General features: G+C 39.8%; 1 long non-coding RNA gene and 1 other non-coding gene across 2 annotated transcripts in view; both read left to right on the top strand.

Moving 5' to 3' along the window:
• Positions 1–14843: 14843 nt before the first annotated feature.
• Positions 14844–14946, top strand: LOC124102779 (U6 spliceosomal RNA). Its single transcript, XR_006854978.1, has one exon. It is a non-coding gene; the product is annotated as a U6 spliceosomal RNA (small nuclear RNA).
• Positions 14947–27238: 12292 nt separating this feature from the next.
• The window catches only part of LOC124102633 (uncharacterized), a 33307-nt gene continuing 33148 nt past the window's right edge, over positions 27239–27397 (top strand). The window contains exon 1 of the long non-coding RNA XR_006854946.2: positions 27239–27361. This is a non-coding gene — a long non-coding RNA (uncharacterized LOC124102633). The remainder of the gene's footprint in view (positions 27362–27397) is intronic.

Below are 27397 nucleotides of genomic sequence, written 5' to 3'. Positions count from 1 at the left end.
CACTGATTTTTATAACATCATAAATTAGAAAATTTCATTTTTATGGTAATAAATCTTGGCTATTTACGCAACAGTTCAAAATTTACTTTTTCCCTTCTTTTAAGTTTGTTTTAATTGGTACTTTATAATTATACATAATAGTGGGGTTCATCATGACATATTCGTACATGCAAATAACATAATTTGGCCAGTTTCATTCTCCGGGACCACCCTGTCTCTCCCCTCCTCCCTCTCCTTGGTCCCCTTCCTCTACTCTACTGGTGCCCCTTCTACCAAATTTAAATTTGTATGACCAGTTGCTTCTGATTAAATGCAGCGTGTATTTCCAAAGTCTCCTTGCTAGTACCTAAGGAAGCAACTGAAGAGCAAGTTCTATTAATTCTTTCAAAATAAAATTTTAACAGTAAATCTGATGGAAAGCATTTCATATAGATCAAGAAGTACTTTTGATCAGTTTTTAGATAAAGTGAAATGAAGATTAGATTTATTGCTTTGCATGTTCATTCTTTGAAAAGGGCTCCAGTCTGAGGATTCAGAGCCAGCGCTTTCCCCTTGGCCTGTAGCTCAAGAATGTCAAGCTCACAGAACCGGCTGCAAAACACCAAGCCCATATAAGCTGCTCTTTTGATGGATAGATCAGTTCCACTGATGCATAATTCCCTCCACTTTGAGTTAATTCATTTTCTTTTTCATATTTTTCTGAGCTTTTTATGGATGGAAAAAGAAAAATTAAGCCTATAGAAAAATTGAAAGCATAGTATATTACTAAGACTCACTAATTATTAGCATTTATTATATTGCCCTCTTCTCTCTCCATATATTCACAGACATTTCTGTATGTGTGCATATATTCTATGTATGTTTATATGTACATGTATATAAACACTTATCTTTATATTTATGAACATTTCATTATTTTCTGATCACTTTAAAGTAAATTACAGATACCACATTTAATCCCATTCCATTTTTAGCATACATCCCCCAAAAGAAAAGACATTGTCCTATATAACCAAAATACCATTATCACAATTCATAAAATAAGTCATGATAACATAGTCTGATAGATAAATCATATTCAAGTTTACCCAATTAAAATATTCTCTGTGGCTCTCTTAAAAAAAAAAAAAAACTAAAAAATCCTCTTAAATATCATTCACGGCCTTAAGTTGTCCTGCCTCTTTCGCCTATGATAAATTATTCTCCCACCTTTGAATTTTTGTTCTTTAATGACAATGACATTGCAAGAGTGCAGGCTAGCACTGGCTAATCCTGTGATAGGCCCAGGTGAAACTTTGGAAGAAGGCCCTACATGTGAGACCCACTCCCTCTGCATCGCACAAGGAGCCTCTTAACATTAAGCTCTATCACTTGTTTAAGGAGTTTTAATTTTTGAAAGCGATTCCGTCCTTTTCTATAAAATCTGTGGAGTCTGCACCCTCTGACTGTGTAGAAATCTTCTGTCCTTAACATCTAGGTAGCTTGTATGGCAAAAGTTAGCTTGTGCCAAACAGGCTAGTTTTATTTGCTTTTTAACTGATGACTGTAGTAATGTGTGGCTCTCAAAAGCATTAAAGGTTGCTTAAAGAAATTGAAATGTTTCTCCAAACTGCCTGAGAGACCAAAAGAATTCTTGGAGATCTCTCAGTGTCTGAAGGCTTCTCTCTCAGATTCCTATTAAGACCCTTTCATTCTATTCCCCTCTAAGTGGCTTTAGTTTCAACTCATTCTGTAAAGAATAGATAAGTAGAAGAGGGGACTTGTAGAAAAAAATATTTAAACTCAGGATTCTCTCTCTCTTTTTACTGTAGGTTTTAGTTGGTGACAATGTTGTGTCATTAACAGAATTTTCTGTCTCCTTCCTAAGAACTTTGTCAAAATAACTTTCTTGCCAATATAAGCCCCTGGAGCAATCCACCATCCATTGCTGTGTGCTCTGGGGAACAGCTGACCTTGGTTAGAAATTAATTTATTATTTCCTGTTTCCTTTACATCTCCCACTTCCCTCCCCACCTCCTTGCTCTTATAATGACACATAAAGTTAATGAGCACTGGTAATTAAGAGGGCCATTTTAGAACAAGTGAGTTGGGTATTGAATGCCCTTGACCTAAACTTTGCTTGGAAAAAGAATAGCTGAATAATTAGAAAATAGAACTCCAACTCAGAAGCCAGAGTGTGTTTTCTGCCAGTTATTTGTGGGAATTTGGCTGGATCCTGTTATTTTGTTCATCTATTAAACAGAACTTATAAAAACTACATATTAAGAATTTTGGGGGTGCCCAAATGAAAGCTACAATATCGTGGCAATCTAACTTTTAATTTTAGAAGAACTAAGCAGATTGAATATTTTTACTAATTAAAAAATCCAATATATTCTCTTTACTCACTTTAAAGATGTTACCAACTAAATCAATAAAGGTTATGATTTAAGTCTTTTCAATTAAATAGCTTACAATAATAATGGGAAACTAAAAGTATTTTATTTCTATTTCTTGTATATCCAATGTTAGCCTCACAAAATGTTTAAGTTAAAAAGTATCCTCTTACCAAGTAATTAATTGAAGGAATATTAGAACATGTAGGCGCACAAGAAGAAAAACACATCAGCTGCTATGTCAACCTAAGTTCATCAACTGTGACAAATGTATTCCTCTGGTGGGGGATGTTGGTCATGGGGGAGGTCATGCATGCATTGAGGTGGGGAGGATATGGGAAATCACTGTACTTTCTGCTCTTCCCAAAGGGATCATGTATACAAATCCTTTTATATCCATTTTAAAAAAAATTATTAGTCTATTTTGAATATCTTTCTGGTTTAACCAAAGTACTTGTAGCAGATGCTATGATGTACTGCCCAGATCCTTCTTCAGAACTAGAAGATTTATTTACCCAGCTGTCTGCTCTTGGCAGACAAACCTCCATCTTTAGCTCCCCTCAGAACTGTTGGGAAAAGGTGCATATTTGCCTTGCCCAAGGGCAAACCCATATCCATCATTTGCTGGCTTCTAAAGAGTGGAAATGTAGGGATGCCAAGGCCATGTCCCTTGCTCTGACTTCAGACAATTCTTCAGGGCTACTCCAGCTTCAGAGCTCCCTATTGTTTCACAGCCCTGCTTCTCCACACTGCCCGGTCCAGTCTAACTATTACTTTCCTTCCAGAGACTTGGTCTCCAGAATATTCCCTTATCAACCACTTGTAAGCTAATCTCTCTCTCTCTCTCTCTCTCTCTCTCTCTCTCTCTCTCTCTCTCTCTCTCTCTCTCTCTCTTGCTCTTTGAGGAACCCAAGCTCTAATAATTGGAATTGTGAGTGATTTGAAAAAGCAGATGTTAATATAGAAGCTGCAAATGGATTCACTTGCACACCGTTTGATTGCAAGGACCCTCTCTGTAGTGATGGGTGGAGCACAGGCAAACTCCTGGCTGAAGGAAGCAGAGCATTGTTAAGCTTTTGCTGAAGGGTGAGGGGGAGTGGAATACTAGTGGAAGAAAACACACAGCTACTGAGACATATCAGCTGTTTAAAAGTACGGGAGAAATAACACAAGGCCAGAGGAATAGGATAGTTATTGCTAAGCTCAATTGACATTTGCAGGGAGGGAGATAATAAAAGACTGAAAATGATTATTTGACAATTAAATGCTAAGAGTGATAGCCAGAGGGCTTCCTTGATAATGTATAAAGATTTCTTGTCATCTATGGCCAGAGGCCAGTATTTCATCATAAAAATACAGAGCTACAAAAAAGGTTTGATTTTCCACCTAAGCAGACAGGCTAGGAAAGGCTGGGACCTTGATGCACAAGTTATGGACCTCTGTGTTAGTAAACCCCAAAGCCTTGGCTGTCAGATTCCTCTGGACCCTTTGAACTAGTAGAAGTGGTGCACTATTCAAAGGGGACATAGTCCTCCTGCTTAAAGGTGCTGCAGAGGCCTCTTTCCTGCAAGAAAGCATGTTCCTTCCTTCAGATCCACACCACTTCCTCAACACCAGGACAACTAGGGCTAAGTCACAACAGAATCTGGAAAGGAACACGGTGGATCTTATAAGGAAGGAAAAGGACTGGACCTCAAGAGGTATAAGATGTATCTAACTTGTCCCAGCAGAAGATGGGGGGAATACACAAGAAAATGCCTTCTGAGAATGCTGGGTTGTTTAGGGGCTGGATGGACAAATTAAACATAAAATTGGATAAGAGCCAAGTTTATTTTTTAAAAATATTTCTAGTTATAGGTGGACACAATACCTTTATTTTATTTGTTTATTTTTCATGTGGTGCTGAGGATCAAACCCAGTGCCTCACATGTGCTAGGCAAGCACTGTACCACTGGGCCACAACAACAGCCCCCATAACCAAATTTATTGATGTGGGAGTATTTCCTGTGATATAGGATTTAACACTCTGAAAAGGACATTGATTGAACAATGTTGCAAATATGCTATTAGGAGCCTCCTAGAATCCTGGTGAAAGATGGCCCACACTGAGTGAGACAAATGGCAGATGGTAGAAGGAGAGATAAAGATTCCGAGAAGTGAGCATGTTACCATGTATCTACTGCATAAGGCTGCAAAATCCTCTAGATGACTATATTCCATGGAAAGGTGCAGAAGATTCATTTACCAAAGCAATAAGGAGTGTGTGGGTAGGGGATCACCATGACCACCAAGAAGTTCATTGATGGCTCTCCCCTCTTGGTGAGGGCTCATGGTAGAGAACATTAAACTGACCTTACCAATAGCAATGAAGATAATAGAATATCAAAAATTAGAAGTTAAGTGGTAGCAGCTGACCATCAGAAGCCACCTGAATACCATTATTGTGTTGAATAAGGCCAAAGTGCAGTTCTGGGCCTACTCCACAGAAAGTTATGTACTTGGTTAGTAGAACATAGCAATCCTAGGGGAAGAATTTATGGGCAGTCAATGAGGGTGCTATTCTACCTATTCCATCAAACAAAATCAAAGGTGAATAATTAGGACCCCAAGGGAAGTCACCTTAATAAAAAGTTACACTCTCTTGCTTATTGTCAGGCCCAGAAAAAATTTTATATTTTCAGAAATCCCTGATTAAAGGAACTACTATCCACAGGATTAAGGATTTTACAATACCATGACAAGTATACATGGTAATTGTTCCCCAGCTGTTCCCCAAAGAGACCAATGGCCATTTACTTGGGCAACCATATGCTATTGGAAAGAGGAATACCCAAACACAGTTTTGAAGTTAACATTGACACCTGAAGACCTGAAGTGTCGTCATGTGAGCCAAGTAAATAGAATCCTGGCCAAGGTCTGGCTCACAGCTGGTTCACTGGCTTCACAAACCCATCCAGGGGTCAGTTCCCTCTCCCCAAATGTGTAATGTGAACAGATATGCTTTGCTTTTGGCACAATCTCCATATTATCCACTCTCCTTTGGAATAAAAATTGTCATAGTGGAAAGACCAAGTGGAAGCTCTACAGCATGCAACTCACTCCCCACTCACAGCTAAAATAATAAATCAGAATTAATATCACATGCTAAACACCCTTAAAGAGTAAAGAATGCTGAGGTTATGGACCCCATTTAATTCACAAATCTGGCTCCTAGTAGCTACCATTGCAGCTGCTATGTGACATGTGGTATTTTTGCCACAGCAGACTAATAAGACCTCAGATCCATGATATGTAACCATTGATCTCTCTATCAGGAGAAAGGATCAAAAACAGTTCACATTCATTTGGAACAGATTACAGATTCCAATTATGACCTTGCCCTAGGACTATATTAATTCTAGCGTTTTCATATCATATATATGAAGAGTATTAAATGGCTGGACACTCTACTATACATCACACGGGTATACTGGCATGATCTAATCAGATCAATGATCAAGAAGTGCCTAATTTGTTGGTGAGAAACCTCCCCTCCAGAGGGTGAGAGATAACAAAGATTCAGAGACATTTACATTACTGAATTTTTTGAGGATCCAGTGGTATGTGCCTGGGGAAATACCTTAATCCCAAAAAAAGGATAAGTTTGTACCTGTACCCTCCCACCACACACACACACACACACACACACACACACACACACACACAAGCATAACACCTGTTTGGGTTCTGGAAGTAGAATTTATACACTGAAAGTCCTGTTCTGACTCATCTATCTAATTCTGTGACACAAAAAGCCACTGGCTTTGAGTAGAAATCAAGAAAAGCATTCTGTATCAGGTCCAACATGCAATGCAAAAAGCTTTGCCCTTTGGCCACATGATCCAGCAAATCCCATGGTATTAGTGATGTCATGGTGGAAAAGAACACCATGTGAAGTTTCTCACAGGTCCCATTGGAAGAGTAACATGACAGGTTTCTGGATCTCTGGAGCAGGATTATGTCTTCTGAAGTGGAGTATTTTCTACCTTTTGGAAAACCCATCTCCAGCCTTGCGTCCTGATGGAGATGAAGTTCTTGACCATAGGACACCAAATGATCAGTTTGAGTTGGGTCCTTTTAGACCACCAAGTCGTAAGTTTGGAGGGACCCAGCACAAACCATCATAAATGCAAGTGGTATACTCAGGATCAAGAATGAGTTATACTGGAGGGCACACGTAAGCTGCACAAGGTAGCCCGGGTCTCCATGTCACCCACCACTGTTGCACCTGCCCTTTTCCTCAGCTCATATACTATATACCACTACCTGGGGATACTTTATGGCCATCAGAGGAGGAAAAAGCCCTCTTTGGCTCATGGATGTATCAGCCTGGTAAGAAATATATGTACAAACTGAAGAAGTATGGCAGCTGTTACTCCATGCAAGGGTGGTAGAAAATTCTCCAAATGGCAGCGATTTGGGTGTACCTGGTCACCCACGTTGTGTGGGAAGAGGATTTCTGAGGTTGGAATATACACAGACTCAATGGCAATGGCCGAAGCTCAGCCAGCAGGTCAGGGTCCTAGGAGGAGAAAGATTGGAAGAGAGGAGACCAGGGTATAGATCAACATAGGAATGGACATGAAGTAGAAGATAGCCTATAACACACTAATGCCCCGAAGAGAGCATCAACCATGGAAGAGTAACCACTTGTTTCAGTGGCAGATTGACACTACTAGTTGACACAGCCAGCCTGTCATTCCCTGGGTGCTGACACAATGAATGCATGAACAAAGTCTTCATGAGGCAGAAAGGGAGGTTAAAAATGAAAACAGGCAAAAAGGCTTTCTGGAGAGAACTGAGCAAATTTTCCTGGACAAGAGAGTAGCCTTAGAGAGATGTCAGGGAGAATAGCAATGTCTATGGACTTGGACTGAAGTGAATTGAAATTCATGAAGTTTTTTTGTGGAGATGAATTAGGGAGAGGATCCCTCAACAATTGCACTAACTAAAAACAGTTTAGTTGTTGCTGAATGTCCAAGATGTCAAACAGATCAATTTCGGGTCCTGGATATGGCACCAGTCACCTGCAGAAAGTTGACTATGTTGGGCCCCTTTTACCTCAGAAAGGACAGCATTCAACTTGACTGGAAGAGATACATAGTGTGAACATATTTGCCTTTCCTGACTTCAAAACCTCAGCCAGCACCATGTTCCAAAAACTTACGAAGTGTTGACCCACCTGCCTGGGGTCCTACATAGTGTCAGAACAGACCAAGACCCTTCCTTACAGGCTCATGGAGTCCACTGGTTATCCCACGTGAAACACCATCTAGGAGTTGCCAGCCTGGTGGAACAAAATGGAACAAAATGGAACAATGATGGAACAGTAGGTTGAAGGTGCAGCTCAGAGGTGCTTGCAATGGTAAGAGACCATCTTTGAGAATGCAAAAGCCATTTCAAATCAAAAAAGTATAAGTGGAGATGTGTTCCAATAGGTGGTATACATGGAACCACAGGTAGAAGTAGGAGTGGTCCTACTCATTATTATTCCAAGTTACCCAATGGGGAGTCCTCTTGGACTCCCAACCCTGCTACAGGGATCCTGGTTCCCAATGGGGGGGATGCTTCTGCCAAGGGGACACAGTGTTGTGGGCAAAGCTTAATGAGACCTCCCTTGAGCACCCTTGTAAAATGGCTATTACTTCTATACTTGAATCAATCTTCCCTTCCTTTCCTTTTTACTCTGCCTGATATTTATCACTATTTAAATTCTATTATTTATTTGTTTACTTGTCTAGTCTTTTTCTCTCTTACATTAGCACACAAATCCCACGAAAATGGAGACATTGACCTGATCTCAGCTGTGCCATCAATGCCTAGAACAACACTAGCAACACTGATGTCACTCAATATTTTCAAGCGAATGAACAATTCTACAATGTAATTTTTGTACATTTACCATGTAAACTTTGGATAGTTTTCATTTGTAAGGATTCATCATCACTTATTTAGCCAGTTATACTTTGGGCAGTTCATTTTCCTCACATTCATTCTCCATTGAAAAAAATGGCAGGCAAATTCTTCATATTATTTCCATAAGATGAATTCCAAGTAGTACAATTTCTCACACAAAAGGTATGGCTTTGAGTTTTCCAGGCTTTTGATATGTGATGCCTTTGATATGTGATGGTTTTTGATGTGCGATGTTTTTAAAGTATTTATATATTACACATACAGTTCAGATTTAGGTGTCCTCTTGTCAAACAGGCTGCCATGACTCCATGTAAAACCAGTTTTCTGATCCAGTAGCCTTCAACATTTTATATAAGAAACCCAAACATATTTAGAAAATTAAAATATATTTTTATTACCCATGTTGAAGATTGCATAAGTCTCTAACCCCAATTTTAACTCAACTCCACAATAAAAGACTGTGAATTCCAATTGGACATTTCTATTCTAGTATCATCTCTCTTGGGCAGCTTTCTCGGTGGGGGTAACTTTCTTCCTCCAGCCTTCTCTCCGCAGGGCCACATCCTTACCTATTCACTTTCTCCTTCTTATTCATGCATTTTCTCCCCCAGAATTTAAATTCCTCTCCCTACTTTATCATGTAGAGAACCTGCTCTTTGTCTTATGAAACTTGGACCCCCTGTAGAGATGCAGGATTTTGCTTCTAGCTTGTACCATCTTCCTCACGTTTCCACACATTTATGAGTTTTTTTCCTACAAAGAAATTCTCAGACCCTAAATGCATAGAAAACATCCTTTCTTATCTTGTCACCATACTTCCTTAGAGCATGGAAGATCAAATTCTGACAGTCTCCTGCTCTCTGCTTTTTGGGATCCTGCCTGGAATTGTGCATCATTACTTGTATTTGATGAATGCATTTGGTACGCTGGAGCCTCCTCCCAAAGTCTTTCCTTCTTCCCCATCCCGTAGTTGGTTATATTCCCCCAATTTTTTGTCTCAGGTTCTAAGCTTCAGAGGCTGAAAGATCTGAATAGGGGTCTCATCTCTACCATTTTCTAACTTTGTGAATTTAAATTTCATACTTCAACTCTCTGTGTCATTGTTACATCATCTGTCAGATGGTCCCTACCACCATGAAGAGTAAACAGGATGGAACACATAAATCAGCACAATGGCCTGAATAAGTGAGCAACAAATGTTCTATTATTATTCTGTTCTTTCTTTGGGCATAATTATACCCCTTGTATATTTTCTTGGGCCCTGTTGTCTTATGTCCTTCTGTCCCCAAGACTCACCTGCCCTCTTATCAACAGGTACTTTCTTCCTCCTGGCTTCTTGCTATCTTTTTTATCCTTAGCTTCTGGAAATATCATCCTTTGCATTTTTTCTTTCTTTGCCTATAGTTCCCTGAACTGTCTTATTTATTATTCTCTGTTTATTTTTAAGCTCTTGCTTACCACCTCTTTGTCTCTCCAGTCTCTGATGACTTTCCTTGGTACCTTTGTTCTTTTTCTCTCTTCATACCTGTCCTTTACATCTGGCTCAGTGACACTAGTCCCTTATGCACACATGTTACCTTTTTGTAGAAATTATATTCAATTCTCTTTTGTTACAGAGAGATGACATTCGTTCACTCATTCATTCATTGAGTGAATATTATTGGAAGATTGTTGACTTTCAGATGTTGGATTGGGGCTTTAGGAAACAGAAATTAAAGACAGTTCCCACTTTTTAAAGTGCTGAGCTCAGAGTCTAATGGGGAAACTGATGAATTAACAAACTGTACTTGGGTGGTACAGTGGGTCTATGAAACAAACAATACAGGGTGAATTGAGAAAGGCCAATTAGTGAAGACTGAGGTGGCAGGAAAAGGTAAAAAGGTATGCCTTCCAGAGCTATTGACATTGGAGTTGAAGAATAATCCAAGGAATCTGAATATGTTGGGAAAAGGACAGATTCTAGGTGAGGGGCCAACATTTGCCCTTGCATTGACTCAAATCTTTCAGAGCTATTACTTGACTACAGAACTCAGTGCATGGATTTATAAAAACCTAGCTATAGACAGCCTTTTTGAGCTGTGTTCCTTCTCAACTGAAGCCTTTCATTAATAATAAAGAAAAAGAATTACTATTTAGGTGATACTTTGTTCCTTTTTTTAATAGAGACCCATTTCATGTTTATTTTTTCCCCCACACCAAATCTAGTTTATAAATTTTTTAACTGACTATATCATTCATGAGGATGATAAAGATGTAGTTTGCATTGATCTGTTAATTAAAATGACCTCACAGTTCTGACATCTTTTTTTGTGATATATTTTCTAAATGTTTCATAAAAGCCCTCACTTCCAGTGGATTTAATTATTGCAAGTAAATATTCTCCATGGGTTTATTTGAATAAATTGATAATCAGTTTCCATCATCTAGTCTCTTGGCTTCTTTTAAATTTTTTCCCATATTTTTATTGGTGCATTATAATTATACATAATAGTGGGATTTATTGTCACATATTCATATATGCACATGATATCAAAATGGATTTTGGTTCATGTTCCCCAGTATTTCCCCTTTTCTTTCCCTCCCCTCCCTCCTGGTCTCTTTCCTCTATTCTACTGATCTTCCTTTCATTTTCATGAGATTCTCCCATCACCAACTCATTTTCCTTTTTCCTTTCTAACTTTCACATATGATAGAAAAAAAATATGACCCTTTACTTACTGAGTTTGACTCACTTCACTTAACACAATGTTCTCAAGTTCCCTCCATTTTCCTGCAAATGGCCTAATATTCTTGTGTGTGTGTGTGTGTGTGTGTGTGTGTGTGTGTGAATGTCTGAATAAAACTCCATTGAGTATATGTACCACATTTTTTTTTTTTATCCATTCATCCACTGACAGATACCTAGGTCAGTTCCAGAGTTTGTCTTTTGTAAATGGTGCTGCTATGAACATGGGTTCTATCCCAAGTGTTTGATGAAGACTACCTTATTCGCTCCACTCTCCACCACCTGGAATCTTCTTGGCCTCATCCCTGTAGAAGCCTTAATGTCACCAACTTCTTTCTTCAATGTAGCTTCCACATCATCATCTTCTCCCTTACTTCCACTTAGTCTGTGATCCCTGCTCATCTGGCTGCTGATCCCCGTCTGTAAACTTTTCAGGTAGTACATGTAGTTGCCGCATTCACTGAGCAGGCTGTAGGCCTCCTCCTAGCACTTGTGCTCGTTCATGCTGCAGGTGATGAGGATGCCCTGTAGGTCGTTCATGCTGTAGGTGATGGTATCCAGCTGTATTCAATGCTGTTGTTATCAATTGCTGCTAACCAATGTCCCCAAAGCTGTGGTGGCCCGATGGCATTGCAGCGCCTAGCCTGCTTGGCCTGCAAGTACTGACCCTTGATAGAGGTGGAGAAGGACAATGTAAACATATGTGATAGTACCAACACATATGCACTTCCTACCCCCCTGGCTGATTGGCCTGCTTGGCCAGCTCTGCCATGACATATGAGAGTTGAGGCAGCCAGATATGTGTCTGCTATGTACACAAATATACATATGCCACTGTAGTATGATGACTTTGATTCTTCAAGGTAAATACCAAGGAGTGGTATAGCTGGGTCATATGGTGATTCCATTTCTAGTCTTTTGTGTAATCTCCATACTGATTTCCATAGTGGTTGTACTAATTTACAATTCTACCAACAGTGTAAAAGTGTTCCTTTTCCCTCACCTCGTCTCTGATACTTATTATTTGTATTCCTGATGGCTGCCATTCTGACTGGAGTGGGCGTCTTCAAGGGGATCCATCTTCACAGGACCCAAATTTGTTATAACTGCTTCTGTAAAGCTCTCCTCCTCCCCTCCCCTTCCTCTTTGGCCCTCTCTTATTATTGTCCAACTCACAACAGAAGCTTTGAGTTCAGTAATAAGATGGGCCAGAGCACGTAAGGCTGAAGCTGGACCCTGGAGTGAGATGGGCCGTTGACAGTGACCCGGGTGAAAGCAACCTGAGGAATCTCAGCAATAAAGGCAAAGCATAGTATTTTAAGATATTCGGGGTTTGGAGGACACAGTAATAGGCAATGGCAAGCCATCCAGGAAGGTGGGAATTCTGTCTGGAATTTTTCTTGTCTTTGTATTAATTATACATTAATTGAGGATGAATTAAAATATTTTAAAAATCAAGTGTACAACCATGACCATGGCATATGGTTCTATTTAGTCAGTATTCTTTTATGTCTCTTAAAAGAATTTTAATGTTCTTTCACAAATGTCTGGTACATTAATTGTAAAGTTGACTTAAGTAAATGTATTATAGTTCTCTTACTACTGTTAATGGTACTTTCCTTTCTAGTGGGTTATTGCTGAGATAGAAGAACACTGTTGACTTTTATAAGTTGATCCCACATTGGGACAAATTCATCAAAAATCTCACTGGTTTTAATTTTTGTTGATTCTGTAAGATTTTTTTATGTCAATGATCATATTGTTAGAAATGAATGATGATTTAATATCTTTTATTTTTTCCATGCTCTTGTTATCAATTGCTGCTAACCAATGATCCCCAAACTTAGCAGCTTAAAAATAGCAGCCATTTATTTTCATAAAGTCTCTGAGGTCAGGAATCCAGGATCTGACTAGTGTCAGAAATGAGGCCAGGCATGGTGGCACATACCTGTAGTCCCAGGGGCTCAGAGGTTAAGGCAGGAAGATCGCAAGTTCAAAGCCAGCCTCAGAAACTTAGCAAGACTCTGTCTCAAAATAAAAAAACAAAAGAAAACAAAAAAAGGGCTGGGATGTGGCTCAGCAGTTTAGTGCCCTGGGTTAAATCCCTGATACCAAAAAAAAAAAAAAAAAAAAAAAGACCCAGCATCAACATTATTTCACCTTATTTTACTTGTTAGAAGCAACTCAGTAAGTATAGCTCAGCTCAAACTCAACTTGTTCAGCCCAAACTCAAAGGGACAAAACATCAGGCTTCACTTTTTCAAAGACTTTCACAGACTATGTGGAGATATTTTAAACCACCACATCTTGCAATTCTTTTTTTTTTTTCTTGTCTTCTATTTTTAAATTCTTGTTGGCAAGGACATCCAAATACAGGTTAAATAGGTTAAATAGTAGCAGGGATAAAGGGAACTTTGCTTTGTTCCAAACCTCAGAGGACTAAAGTTTCTCTCCCTGCTCTCCTGTTGACCTTAGTTTTCTGGTATAAGCCTATATCCCATGATAGAAATTTTCTTCTATTCCTGGCAACCTGAGAACTATTATTGTTTTATCATAAGTAGATAAAAACTTCATGAAATTCTTTTGTGTCGGTAGATTTTCTTTTTCTTTTCTCTTTTGATGTAGTCTTTCTGATATTATACCATTTTGACACTGCTAGGATAAGCTACATATAGGTTTGTTTTTTAAAATACATCATTAGATTTACTTAGATCATCACATCTCATTTAGAATATTTACATCTACGTTCATAAGTTAAATAGACCAGGAACCTTTTCTCGCATGCTTTCCTTACTCATTTTAGAATTAATGTTTTTTTAGCCTTCTAACACGAGTTGGGCAGCTTTCCCCGTTTTCTGTACTGTTTAACTTGGAAATTTCATAGCATGCCTCTGTTGCAGAGATGGCTTTCTTTTTCTTTCTGTATTTTCACTTACTTATATCTTACTGATATGCTCTTCTGGACCTTGACCTACAGCTTCTTCAGTTTATGATTTCTGCCTTCTCTTTGGGCTCAGTGTTGCTTATATATAGCAGAGAGTAAACATTTATTCTGTTTGGCTCCCATGTGCAATTAATGGCAATTACTTTATTTTTCATAGCAGAGTCAAATTTCCTCATAAACCTTTCATCGTCAATGATAGAGGTGGGGAAGGACAATGTAAGGATATGTGATAGTACCAACATTTGCAAAATAGAAAAAAAATAGCTTTGTGATTTCTACTTTAACACAATCTCATTTTGAGTAAATATTCTCCTCTCCCTTTCTGAAATAGCTTCTTGGGCTCAAGAGAAATATACTTGTATTCATGGTGGTGAGATGAAGGACAACGGGTGTCTGCCTGTGCCTCTGACAGTGGACATAACTGAAGTGGCATCAGAGGGCCAGAAAGCAACCAAAGCACGGAGTGAATCCACCTGCTGCTCTGGTATGACAAAGTCCCACAATGCCCAGATGATCCTCTCAAGGAAGTAGACATAGAGACCGGGGGACTTTTGAAAGCACACAAATGATCATTGAACTTGACTGAATATTTATTCAAAGGAAAATTAACCTACAAGAATGAAGTTGTGGGCTGGGACTGTGGCTCAGCGGTAGAGCGCTCACCTAGCACGGGCAGGACCCGGGTTCGATTCTCAGCACCACATAAAAATAAAGGCATTATGTTGTGTCTACCTACAAAAAATATTCTCTCTCTCTCTCTCTCTCTCTCTCTCCTTTCAAAAAAAATGAAAGTTGTGTTTTATTCTGAGAGACACTGAACTTATTTTAATTAAGAGGATTAAGTTCGCTCACTTTGGCAGCACATATACTAAAATTGGAACGAGAGAAGATAAGCATGGCCACTGTGTAAGGATGACACACAAATTCATGAAATGCTCCATATTTTTAGACACAGAGGCAAACCCACCTTAATACAGTTATCTCATCCAGGCAAAGTCATTATGAACATACATTGGAGAAAAGATAGCCTCTTCAACAAATGGCGCTGGGAAAACTGGAAATCCATAGGTAGCAGAATGAAATTTAACCCCTCTCACCCTGCACAAAACTCAACTCGAAGTGGATCAAGGACCTAGATGTTAGCCAGAGACCCTGAGCCTACTAGAAGAACAAGTAGACCCAATTCTCTATCATGTCATCTTGGGAACCAGCTTCCTCAACAAGACTCCTAAGTACAAGAAGCAAAATCTATAATCAATAAATGGGATCAAAAAATGGCATCAAACAAAAAAGCTTCTTCACAATGAAAGAAACCATCAAGAGCATGAAAAGAGAACTTTTAGAATGAGAGAAAATCTTTGCTAGCTGCACCTCAGATATGTTGTTAGTTTCTAGGATATATAAAGAACTCAAAAAACACCAAAAAACAAAATAACCCAATCAATAATGGACAAAGAAACTGAAAAAGACACTTTTCCAAAGAAGAAATATGAATGATCAACAAATATATGAAAAAATGTTCATCATCCTTAGCAATTAGATGAATGCAAATTAAAACTACCCTGAGATTCCATCTCACTCCAGTCAGAATGGCAATTATCAAGAATACAAGTAATAATAAATGTTGGCAAGGATGTGTGGAAAGGGTATACTCATACATTGCTGGTAGGACTGAAAATTGGTGCAACTGCTCTGGAAAGCAGAACGGAGATTCCTAAAAAAAAAAAAAAAACTAGATATGGAAACACCATTTGACCCAGCTATCCCACTCCTTGGCATAGATCCAAAGGACTTAAAATCGGCATACTACTGTGACATGGCCACAACAATGCTTATCGCAGCTCAATTCACAATAGTTAAGCTGTGGAGCCAACCTCGGTGACCTACAACAGATAAATGGATAAAAAAAATGTGGTATACATATACACAGTGGAGTATTAATCAGTGATAAAGAAGAATGATTTTATATTTGCCAGTAAATGGATGGATGGATCTAGGGACTAGATCCTGACCTTTGGCCAGTCCCCAAAGCCAAAGGTCAAGTAGAAGAATAGAAGTTGAGTAGATTAGACAAAGAGGGATGAAAGGAAGGGAGAGAAGATAAGAACAGGAAACACAATGGATGAATCTGACATAATTTTCCTTTGTACATAATAGAAATATGCCACAGTGAGTCCCACTGTTTTATACATTCCCAAGACAGGGGTCCTAATTAGAATAAGATATATTTCAAGCTTATATAACTATATTAAAATGGATTCTTGTGTCATATATAACTAAAAAGAACCAATAAAATATAAAATGTAAGATTATAGGGAAAAAAAGAAGTTTAAGTATTTGTTTTTCTTACTACTTTCAGTGGCATGTGACCTAAGATCAAGGTCAGTTACAGAAATATAAAGAATGTTTCATTTTATTTATTTATTTATTTATGTGGTACTAGAGATTGAACCCAGGAACCCCCCTACCGGCAAACTGCATCCCAGCTCTATTTATTTATTTATTTGGAGACAGAGTGTTACTAAGTATCCCAGGCTGGCCTAGAATTTGCAATCTTCCTGCCTCAGCCTTAGGAGTAGCTGGGGTTACAGGTGTGTATCACCACCCCTGGCAGAATCCTCCAATTTTTATTAATTTAAGTGTTGTGGGTAGAATTCTTACCTCCACTATGCTTGGACTGTGTAATAGAACTTGGCTTCCTCATCTCGGAATCTTACTCATTGGAGGTATCATGTCCCCTGGTGAGTTAGTCAACCTTTCATCACTATCATGAAATGGCTAAGATAACTAACTTATGAAGAGAAAAGGTTTATTCTGGACCACAGTTTGGGGGGTTCCAGTCAATGATCAGTTGGTTCTATTGTTTTGGGCTTGTGGTGAGGCAGCACATCATGGCATGAGTACATGGTAAAGTGAAACTGCTCACTTCTTGGCCCAGAAGCAAAGGAAAAAGAGGAAAGGGAACAGGGGCCCACCTCAATGACCTAAAAAACCTCCCAATAGACCCCTCCTCCTAAGGGTCCCTAGCACCTCCCATCAGCACTACTCTGGGACTGACCATTTACCACATGGATCTTTGGGTTACATTCAACATCCAAACTATGGCACTTGTATCCCCAGATCCTACCTCTTCCTAGTTCTTCCACAAAGAAATGGGTATTAGGTAGGAAGCTACAGTCTAGTTCTGGCCATACTGCTAGCGAGCTGTGTGATTGCTCTGCTTCTTTACTTTTTAATCTATAAAAGGGAAGCCAAAATAAATGAACGTCAAAGTCTTCCCAGCTTTATGGGTATATTTGCAGTCTTGTTCCCATCCCAGCCCTTTCTTCTCTTCTTGCCAGGGTATATTTTTACTGAGGGGGTAGCCAGATTCTCCTAATCAATTATTCCATTTTGTTTATTCCCTTCATTGATTTTTCTGCTGAATTGACTTAGGAACAGGTCATGCTGTGTCTGCAAAGTGACAACCCCGACTAGAGTCCAGTTAGATTTTGTAGCTGCTCTAGATGGCTTATTGCTCCCCTCCCAACCCTCTCTTCCCTACTTCCTTCTTGAGAATGTAGTTCATTGTGAAAATACTACTGGTATTGTATACTCTCAGCTTCTCCATCATACAGCCTGAGTGGCTCTAAATGCAGCTTTTAAAAATCAAAAGCACCAAAGCAGAGAGTCTGGTTGGATCTGGAAGGTAATAGTGCACTTTCCTGACAATGTTGTTTCCCCAACAAAACAAAATCTGAACAAATGAATCTACTGAACCACTGGTGCTGGGGTAAATTTCTCTCGCTCTTCGTTTTTTGGTGCCTGGTAGGGTTATTTCCCATCGTCCAAAGCCGAAGCCCTAATGAGCTCCAGGGGGACAGAAGTCTGTCAATCACAGGGTACTTTTCAAGTATAGTCATCTCTGCCCCATCAGAGAACCACAAGGCATGAAATAATTAGAAAGCCCAAAGTAACTGCTCTGTTTTACAAGAGCAAAATCCATATGTGGATCATTTACATAAACTTGTCACTTCCCATTACAGTTCTAATGTTGGCTGGGTAATAATCGCAAGCATGCTGGGGGAGGGGAGGTCAAGGTAGGCTGTGCCTCCATATTGGAAGCCCAAGGTGGGGTGCGCAGGAGCAGCACTCTTCCCTGCCCCCACCTTCACCAACTAGTGAATTAATGGAAAATATCTTTTCTTTTCCATTAAATAAAAAATGTTCATGCTGCTATGGCAGCAGACCCTGCGCTTAAGAGAAAAAAGAAAAGAAAAGAAAAGAAAAAGGCTTTTGCATCAAGCTATTGTTAAGGGAGAATTCACTTTGAGGAGCATTTCAAAGCTGATCCGATTGGGGAATCATGTTAAATATTTGCTATGAAATATTTATAAGAGCACAAGAGCAATTGACAAAGTTGCTTGGGAAAATAAGCATTCCTCCTCATTTGGACATGTTAGGTTGGGGTTTTAAATGTTCTAGGGAGAACTTAAGTGTAAATACATGTGTGATATATGTTCAAAAATGAGCATGTGCACACACACACACACACTCAGGCACATGGTTGAATGGGTTGATAGGATTTAGGCCAATCTGCATCTGAATGCTGTTCCTCAAATACAGCAGCAGTACGAGGGTACTGCAGACTGTCTTGATGATTGTGTTTGAGGAAGCACTGTACTGATGTCAGTGCAGCAAGATGCTCCCAGCTTCACCCAGGCAGCCATTTTATAGGGGCTGCTATTCACGCCATACCTAGAAAAGGGACCTTTGGAGGGAATAGACTTCTTCCTGCCCATTATTCCATTAACATGATGCTCAACTATATGCATTGAGAAAGGAAACAGACGATTTGTGGAAAGCCAGAATACAGTGTTTCCATCTATGTGGTTTGTGGATTAAAAAAAAATAAAATATTTAGCATCAAGCCCTGCCCACTTGAATTTACAATTAGGTAACACAGTGTGGTAACTGATTTATTGCCTCCTACAGTTAAAAGAAACTGTATCAATTATGTAATTTCAATATCTACTAGAAAGAGAGAAACAAAAATATTCTGTTTTAAGACAGTCTCCAATAATAAATCACACCTTTAATTCAATATTTGCCACATGGGCCTTGTGATCATTTTATGTAGTATCTTATACTTCTTAAAAACAAAACAAAACAGCAACAACAACAAAAAACTAGTTCACAGTACTAGTAGCATAAGCATCGAAATAGTTAACCAGGTAACGTTTAATCTGTTCCTGATTCTTTTTTTAGTCTGGAAAGTCTAGAGAGAATTTTACTGTAGGCCCCAATTTTCTTAATCAACAAACACATCGTAAGATTCTGGACAGAACAAGTGAGTGCTCTGAAGTGACCAATCGTGGTAATCTTGGTAGTATTTGACTTTGTGTAAGAGGAGCCAGAGTACCCAGTGGCAAGGCAGGCAGGGGGAAGATGCACGGGCGTGGCAGGGGTCTGAACCGCAGCCAGGCTGTTTCTTATCTAAGAGATCACCAAGTGGGAAGCATTGTGGATGGATTTAAATCAGCTTTTTTTCTCCATCCCCCCCTCCCTTGCACACAACAAAAGTCTAAATCCCTTTTCAGGCCAGATTGCCCCATTTCCCTGCATGGGCCAGGCAGATTGGAAACATGTTTGTCATTCAGCTTTTCTCCAGGCTAATCAGGAGACACTGGGGTGGTGGGATTTCTGCCTTTTATCTGTGGAGCCTGCCTCTAAAAGCAGCGGCGCAGAGGCCTCTGGGCTCGCTTGAGAGCTGGGCTGCCTGTCATCTCTGCAGACAGATATAAAAATATTGTTAACCACGAGCCTAAGCAGAGGGTTTAACAGGGATTTGAATCTAAAATGTGATACTCCACATAGACCAACTTGATTTGGTCCAACAGAGCCGAACCCCTTATTCTGTTCCAACAAAGTGTGTCACATAATGGGGGAGATTTTGATGGGATTTGCGACGTCTCTGTTTCAGGCCCGCTGCTGAATAGATCTAAACTGTGAATGAATGTTGCTGCCTCCAGAGCTGTCATGAGGAGAGGCCTCGGCTGACCAGACTCTCCACTCAAGGTCTTGCTGGTAGGACAGCTTTCAAGTTCACAGGGGTGTTGTCCTGAGCCTGCTGTGGCAGCTGGGCTGGGCAGGGCAGGTGTAAAGCTCCGTGCAGAGGCGTAGCCAGGGTCAGAGAGTTGCTCTGCAGTGATTCCCACATCTTAGAGTGGGAACTTCAATGACCGTTTGAACCTGAAAGTTCTGGAAAGTAGTTATTTGCAAAGGCTATGGGCACTGATGAGGAGGAGGAAGGATGGAGTGGTGGTTAGAAATCCAGAGAAACTTGTTTGACTCTTGGCTTCTCCACTCACCAAGTGACTGGCCAGATTACTCTCAACAATTCCATTTCCTCACCTATAGAATGGGGATAACTATAGCTTTTTCTCCTTGGAATTATTGCAATGAGCACAGGACTCAATCTAGCCCACGGTGGTAAATGCTCGGTATACTGTTGAGAGCCACAGCCGAAGTGGCCCCAGCAAACTTCCAGCTGATTGGCTCACGACTGCCCCAGCAAACTTCCAGCTGATTGGCTCCTCTGCGGTGATGCTCATTGGGCTGTTTCCCCGCCCTTTCAGACCACGGAGCTGTTCATTGGGGGACTCTTTTGGCTCCGCCCATGCGACCCAGCCAATCTGCCTCAAGAGCATCATATACAACCTTGTTGCCTGCTGTATGTGTGTTCAGCGGCAGTTAAGGTTAGTGTGGGGATCTGCCTTAACCATGTGCTAGCTTATTCATAGTCCAGCTGTCTGGAAAAGCCATGGTCCACATTCTCTTTGGCGAATGTAAATGAGGCAATGACATCCTGTCATATCCATCCAACAAGACATCATTTGGGAAAGTCCTATCATTTCAGACATGAGCAAAATCCAGAAAACAGTGCCATGAACACGCAGAAATGCTCCACGAAGCTTCAACAAAATTGGATCTTTTGCCAGGTTTATCTAGATCTTTTGTTAGAAATAAACCATTAAAGATTTTTATATTTTGAGCTACTGGACTTCCCTCCTGGAGCCCGTTCTCCTCCTCTTCCTCCTCCTACTTCTTTTAATATGTCTTTAGTTGTTGATGGACCTTTATTTTATTCATTTTTATTTATATTCGGCCCTGGGAATGAAACCCAGTGCCTCACACATGCTAGGCAAGCACTCTACCATAGAGCCTCAACCCCAGCCTCCTCCCATTATTCTTCCTACATCCAGCCTCTGCTCTGGGATAACCATTGTCATAAATTTGAGCTCTAATTATCTCCAGACACATGTTTTGAAAATTCATGCATTGCTATAGTTATATCTGTCCATCCAAAAAACTTCATTTTATTTTGTATCATTAGGCTTAGCTATAAATGATATTATATTGAACACGTAAGTCTACAACTGGATTTTTTTCACTGAATATTATGTTTCTGTTGATTCATTTTTATAAAAAATTATTAATTTTCACTACAAGATAAATGTCCATTGCAGAAATTTGTTTTTCTCTTCTCTTGCTGGTGCACATTTAGACTGTTTCCAGTGTTCCCTAAACAATGGCATGATCAACACATATCTGTGTGTATTTTCTGGGTATATGTGAGAACTTGTCTCTGGTTCATATATCTGCATAGGAGTAGAATTTATAGGTCCTTAGGGATGTACATCTTCACTTTTATTAGATATTGTCAGATTGATTTTAATGCCAGTGAAGTCTGCATGTTTGAGGGAGCATTTAATTGAAGGGAGTATTTGAAAGAGTGTTTACTGGCCCAACTTCCTCTGTGTCTCCAGGAACTGATTTAGGGGGTGATGCTGCTACTTTCTTATCAGTAGCTATTCAGTGTGGAGTATTTTTCTTTCTCCTCCCCATGTTAATTAACCCCTCTGTACCTCCCTGTGGCCTTGGTATATCCCATTGTCGATAATAGAATGTGCCTGGAGAAAACCAGATGCTCAACTTGGGTCAAAAGGTTAGGAAACAAATACTCTCCTGTAGTCCTTAAACACCATTCTTCCTGAAGAGCCCCACTAAAAGTGAAGCTCCTAAACATAAAATAGCTGAGCCTAAAATGGTTCATTAAAGAATTTCAGGTCTTTAGTTGACCCTCCTTTTACAACAGGGCACATATTAAAAAGGGAATGGGACAGAGAGGAGTGGATGGATAACACAGAATCCTGGACACTATGCTTTAGCCACTTTGAGAGCAGAGCTTATCATTAGGCCATAGGGGCTATATTTAACATTTTCAGGAAACTTGATTGGTTTCATGAAAATTTAAAAGAGATTCAAGAATCTTTTAATAAAATACCAGGCCAGAAATGGGTGTACAGGGTTATGTGAGTCTGGAAGCAAATAATTTTATTTCAGTATTGTATAAAGTTAATCACAACAATAGGAAATTAACAGAAAAAAACAAGGATGTGGACCTATCGTTGATATTTTGGAGAGAGGGCATGTCCCTGTGTGGATGAAAACATGGTATGTAGATGTATGTGCACACTGCATGCATAATTCCAAAGCCAAATAAGACGATTTTCACATTACTTGCTATTTAAAATCATGAATGCCATTATTTCCCTTCATTATTCTGCCTAATTGCAAGTTGGCGGTACTAGGAAATGGACTATAGTTAATTTAACAGTCAACTAGTGACCAAACTGAAGTTGCAAAGGGCAGATTGTTGGCATTAATTAGAGACTTTTGTTTGGCTTTTAGATTCTTATCTATTTGACCTTGCGTCTTCTATAATCTGGCTGGAGGTTTTCTGGGTCACAAGGGCTTTGGAGCCCCAGGACTTTAGAACTCTGCAATTGCCTGATTTTGCTGAAAGATGAACTAGCAGTAGGATGATAATGTGAAGAATTCCCATCTTTGCCCTCAGGTTTTCTCAGACAGACCCTGGGTAGAAAGGAAAGGTCTCATTTATTTCTATCACCCTTAAAAAACATCTCTCAGTTTAAACTCTTTCATAGGAGACACAGTCAGAATTTGAACACATTCTCTGAGTGTAGAGGTCCCATGTTTACCCCCTACACTCTCTTCCTGAATGAATAACTGATGCTGGTTTAACGACATGTGCTAGGCGCTTGCTAAGAGGTCATGCACTGATGTTTTTCAACTCTTGTAACTATTTTGGATTTAGAATGTATTGTTGTACAAATAACCCCCCCCCCCAAAAAAAAAAAAGTAATGACCCAAGCAGAGTAGAAGTCTAGCAAAAACATGCCTCCGTTCCATATAGTCATCCAGGGATTCAGGTTAGCAGTGTGATTCCTCAACACATGACTTCTATGATTGTTGTGATTCCCATTTGTAGGCAGGGGGAAAGGGAAAGAGGATATGGGGAGTGGATCTCCAGTATCCAGATGTCCTGTTCTAGAAGTTATACACCCAATTTCCAGTCATGTTTCCTTACAGATAGTTTAGTCATTGTTGCATCTGGCTATGTGCAAGACAAGGAAATACAGTCTAGCAGAGCAGCCATGAGCTCAGTTATTATTCTATTACTGTAGAAAAGGGGGAAATTTTCAGCAATGTTAAAGGTATTTTATTTTCAGTTGTTCAGATTCCCATGAAATCTTAAACTCATCAGGTCTCTGGGCAACTTGCAGTCTCTACCTGTTATCATCTATATTTTTCTAATGAGGCAAGTTCGATTTAGCAAGTTCAAATAACTAGTGCAAGTGTCATGTACTCAGTAAGAAGAGGCAATGAGATTCAAACCCAAGTGATTTGAGGCTAAAAGTTGAGCATTTAAATACCATTTATACTGACTCACTGAATAATTAGTTCATTGGCAGTCGTTTTTCTCTAAATGGATATCTGCTGTGGGATTCTACTTAACTCTGCTGGAAGAGTGGGGTAATTAGGAATTTTCTGTGCTGGGAACAGTGGAGATGAGTCCTGGAGTTCTATATTGTCTGAGTTCAGGAGGCTACAAGCCACAGGGATTATCATGCCCTTGGAAGTGAGGTTTCTGTGGTACAGGTAAAAACCCCAGGATTTTCATGGTTATAGGATATTAAATGACAAAAGAAGGTATTATTCTAAGTCATCTCTAATTAGGTGCTTTGGTTTAACAAACCTTGTCAAGGATATTTTGAGACAAAGCTTTAAAAAAAATCTTACCTCTTTAAGTAAAACTTCCCATTAATTCTTTGATGAAAGGTGTTCTGAGCATGTGGGACCATGGTCCATTGGCTCAACTATGTAACCCATAATATGACATGCAAATAGGTATTTTACCTGCATTTCTATTCAAAGACATTGGGCAGGGTAGGAGTTTGGCATTATAGACCAAGAATCAGGAAAAAATTTTATGAAAGGTCACTGTTAACTTTATTTAATTAAATGAATGCTATTAATTAATTTTGTAGCCTCAAAAGTGAGTGCTAATTTTTATAATCCAATATGCACATGATCATACTCATCAACCCCATTCATTCTAGCAGGGGCTGCTCTTCTCAATATATCTCAGAGATCTGGAACATTTCTCAGTGTGAACACTTATGCAAACTATTAATTCCATCTGTAAAATGGGGACGTGGATGCTTTTTACTTACTGATTTTGTTGTGAAAATTAAATGAGATAGTTCATGTAATAACATTAGCACCTAGGAAGTAGTGAATAAAAAGTATTCAGGATTATGACAACTGTGCATAATTCATCTTAATGGCTGATAGAGGTGAGAGCATGGATAACTAAGTCTGTCAGATTATGAAAGTACAGTGCTGTTGGGTATGGGCTTATCCACACTTAACACATTCATTCATAGTATGAATCCAGAACTTTGATAGAGCTGGCTCTCAAAATCTTGTGAACTAAAGATTCAGTTAAAGTTCTTCTAATTCTTCCTAGGCAAAAGTAACCAGTCTCCTCCCCCCAAGACTTTTGCTCTTTATTCATATGTATATCTTTGTACTTCTCTGCTGTGTCACAGGTATCTGCCAGTTCAGACTATTTGCAAACTCAGTCGGTGACCATGCGACATGTGGAATCCTCCAGGTTAGGGACTGTATTTTCTGGCTCCTGGCATGGTGCCTGAAATAAAGCAGGATCTCCATAAACATTTCTTTAACAAGGGGCTGAATAGCCTGATGAAGGTTTCTGGAACATTAGGAGTCTGGAAATACCCTGTGTTGTGTTCTTCTGGTTTGTTGGTAATCAAGCCATTTCACACTCAGTTTCTTCATTTAAGAAACATCCCTTCCAGTGTGCTTCCCTTACAGAGATGCTGTGATAATTAATGAGACTCCTTGGAAAGGAACGATATGCTCTATCCCTTTGAAGTTTGGTTTTACAAGACGATCTTTAAATACGAGGCTGTAAAAATCCTGTTCTCCTTCCTGCCCCTTTCTTCTGCAAACCCAAAGGTCCAGGAGAGATTATCGGCCTCTGAAACTCCCATTTGCTAAATGCCAGTGTCCCCTGTAGTATAACCTGCAGTGCACTCAGCCTGGTCAATCCAAGCCCTTAGGGCTGCCCTTTTCACAAGTCCATTTGTGAGCATTCAGACTAGTGGAAGCCTCAGACAGCCCGAGAGCAGTCAGCAAACAGACCAGGGAAAGCAGTGGGTGTTCACAGAGGCACATTAGCATCTGCATTCTTTTCAAAGTTACCCGCTTCTTCACTAAAGAACCACTCATGAAGGCTTGCCAGGGGAGCTAGGAGTTGGTCTTCCACAGTGGCCTAGTATGTATGCAGACAGGTGAGTTATTACATCATAGCAGAGTGCCATAAGTCAGATAGAAAGCGGTGTGTGTGGGGGCATGACAGGTCAAGAGGTAGCTCAAGGATAAGATGAACAATGGGGTACAGTTGAGAGGATGGGAAACTGTGTCAGACATGGAGACAGTACCTGGGCCATGGGTGAGGGATGAAGAGGATGCATTAGCTTTGTAAACTTGGATTTAACCTCACTGAGCTTCCATTTTCTCATCTGTAAAATGGATACAAGAATTTATTCTAGGAATCTTCCATTTCTTCATCTGTAAATAGGTATAACATAATGACATGGAGGTTAATGAAACAAATAAGTCAAACTATCTTCTAAATTATAAAAGGCTTTGTAAGTATCCATTGTTATTTGTATCTCTTAATTGTTTTCCATAAGCTAAGCAGGGAAGACACAGTGTTTAAGAGCAGCAAAGACTGAGTTGACTTTGGTGTTACCAACATTATGATCTTAGCTTGTCTTTGTTTTGAAGAGTCCTTTACGAGGTGAGGATAGGGTGTTGTAGTGGGGAGTGGAAAGAAGGCAGGGAAGTCTTTGCATGCTGACAGCAACTATCAGTTTGCAAGAGTCCCAATGGAAATGCAAAACAGAGATTTAGGTTTTAGGAAACTTCTAGTATCCATAACCTAATTTGGAGAGGAGCAAGATCTTTTCCTGTAGGCTTGCAAGGGCATTCCCTTGCCTAAGTCAAACTTCCATAAACCGTTCATCTCTGAAATGATCATAAATTCAGGAATGTTACTCATCCTTACTCTGTAATTTCCTGATCACTTTATCTTCAAATATTCCCTCAATTCTAGCCCCCTTTTGCCTTGACTTTCTCCATTATCCATTAATCATTCTTATGTCCACAGTCTCACTGCTCTGCCCTTTGTTTTTTCAAAGAACTTGCTCTTCAACACCCAGCCTGAATCCGCCTAGGCTAAAACTCAATCTTTTAAGGGTCTTTAGAAAAAGTCATGCAAAATGTGAGAATAGCACTGCTCCAAATTCTGGGTTTACAACTTTAACTGCTACCTGATGTTCTTCTCTAATGGGACAATATTTAAAACTATCCCTGGATGTGTTTTTCCTTCTAGGTATTCCTGCTGATTCCCTCTGAAGCCAAGGGCATCTCTTTGTGCAAGTGGAAGACAGTAGTAATTGGCCAATAACAAAGGAGTCATTATTGAGCTTTGGTCTTCCAAAATGGGCTCCTGAAACTCATTTCAGGAAAATAGATGTGAAAGTCCAGTTTTTTACTTGCAAGATCCAGTCTTTGTTGAGAGAAGAAATTATTTGTGAATTCTAAGGAAACAAAATAGAGAACAAGAGCATTGTTTATAGAGATAACCATAGAGTGAGGGGGACAGGTGATGTACTATGTTGTGTGGTGGTTTCCTGTCAAACCAGAGGGCAAGGCAAAGCAAAACAAATGAAACAGAAACTTCCTGGGCTTAGGGAGTGGGGGCAGGGGTGGGGCACGGGGGAGGATGGAGGATGGAGATCTCCTGGGGACATCTGGTAACCCTGGGGCTGAATCTGTATAGTTCTTCTCAACTGGGACTCTGAAAGAGGACTGTTCCTTCGTATGAGGCAGGGAGTGATGGCAGTCATGAAAATGCCACAGGTAGGTAGAGGAAAGCCCTGCCATAGACTGGGTCCT

Source organism: Marmota monax, unplaced genomic scaffold, assembly GCF_021218885.2.
Source record: "Marmota monax isolate L192 unplaced genomic scaffold, Marmota_monax_Labrador192_F-V1.1 WCK01_AAM20220418_F8-fsc00002, whole genome shotgun sequence".
Classification (NCBI taxonomy): domain Eukaryota; kingdom Metazoa; phylum Chordata; class Mammalia; order Rodentia; family Sciuridae; genus Marmota; species Marmota monax.
Note: the sequence above shows the minus strand (reverse complement) of the source record. Positions and strands in the feature narration are given on the sequence as shown.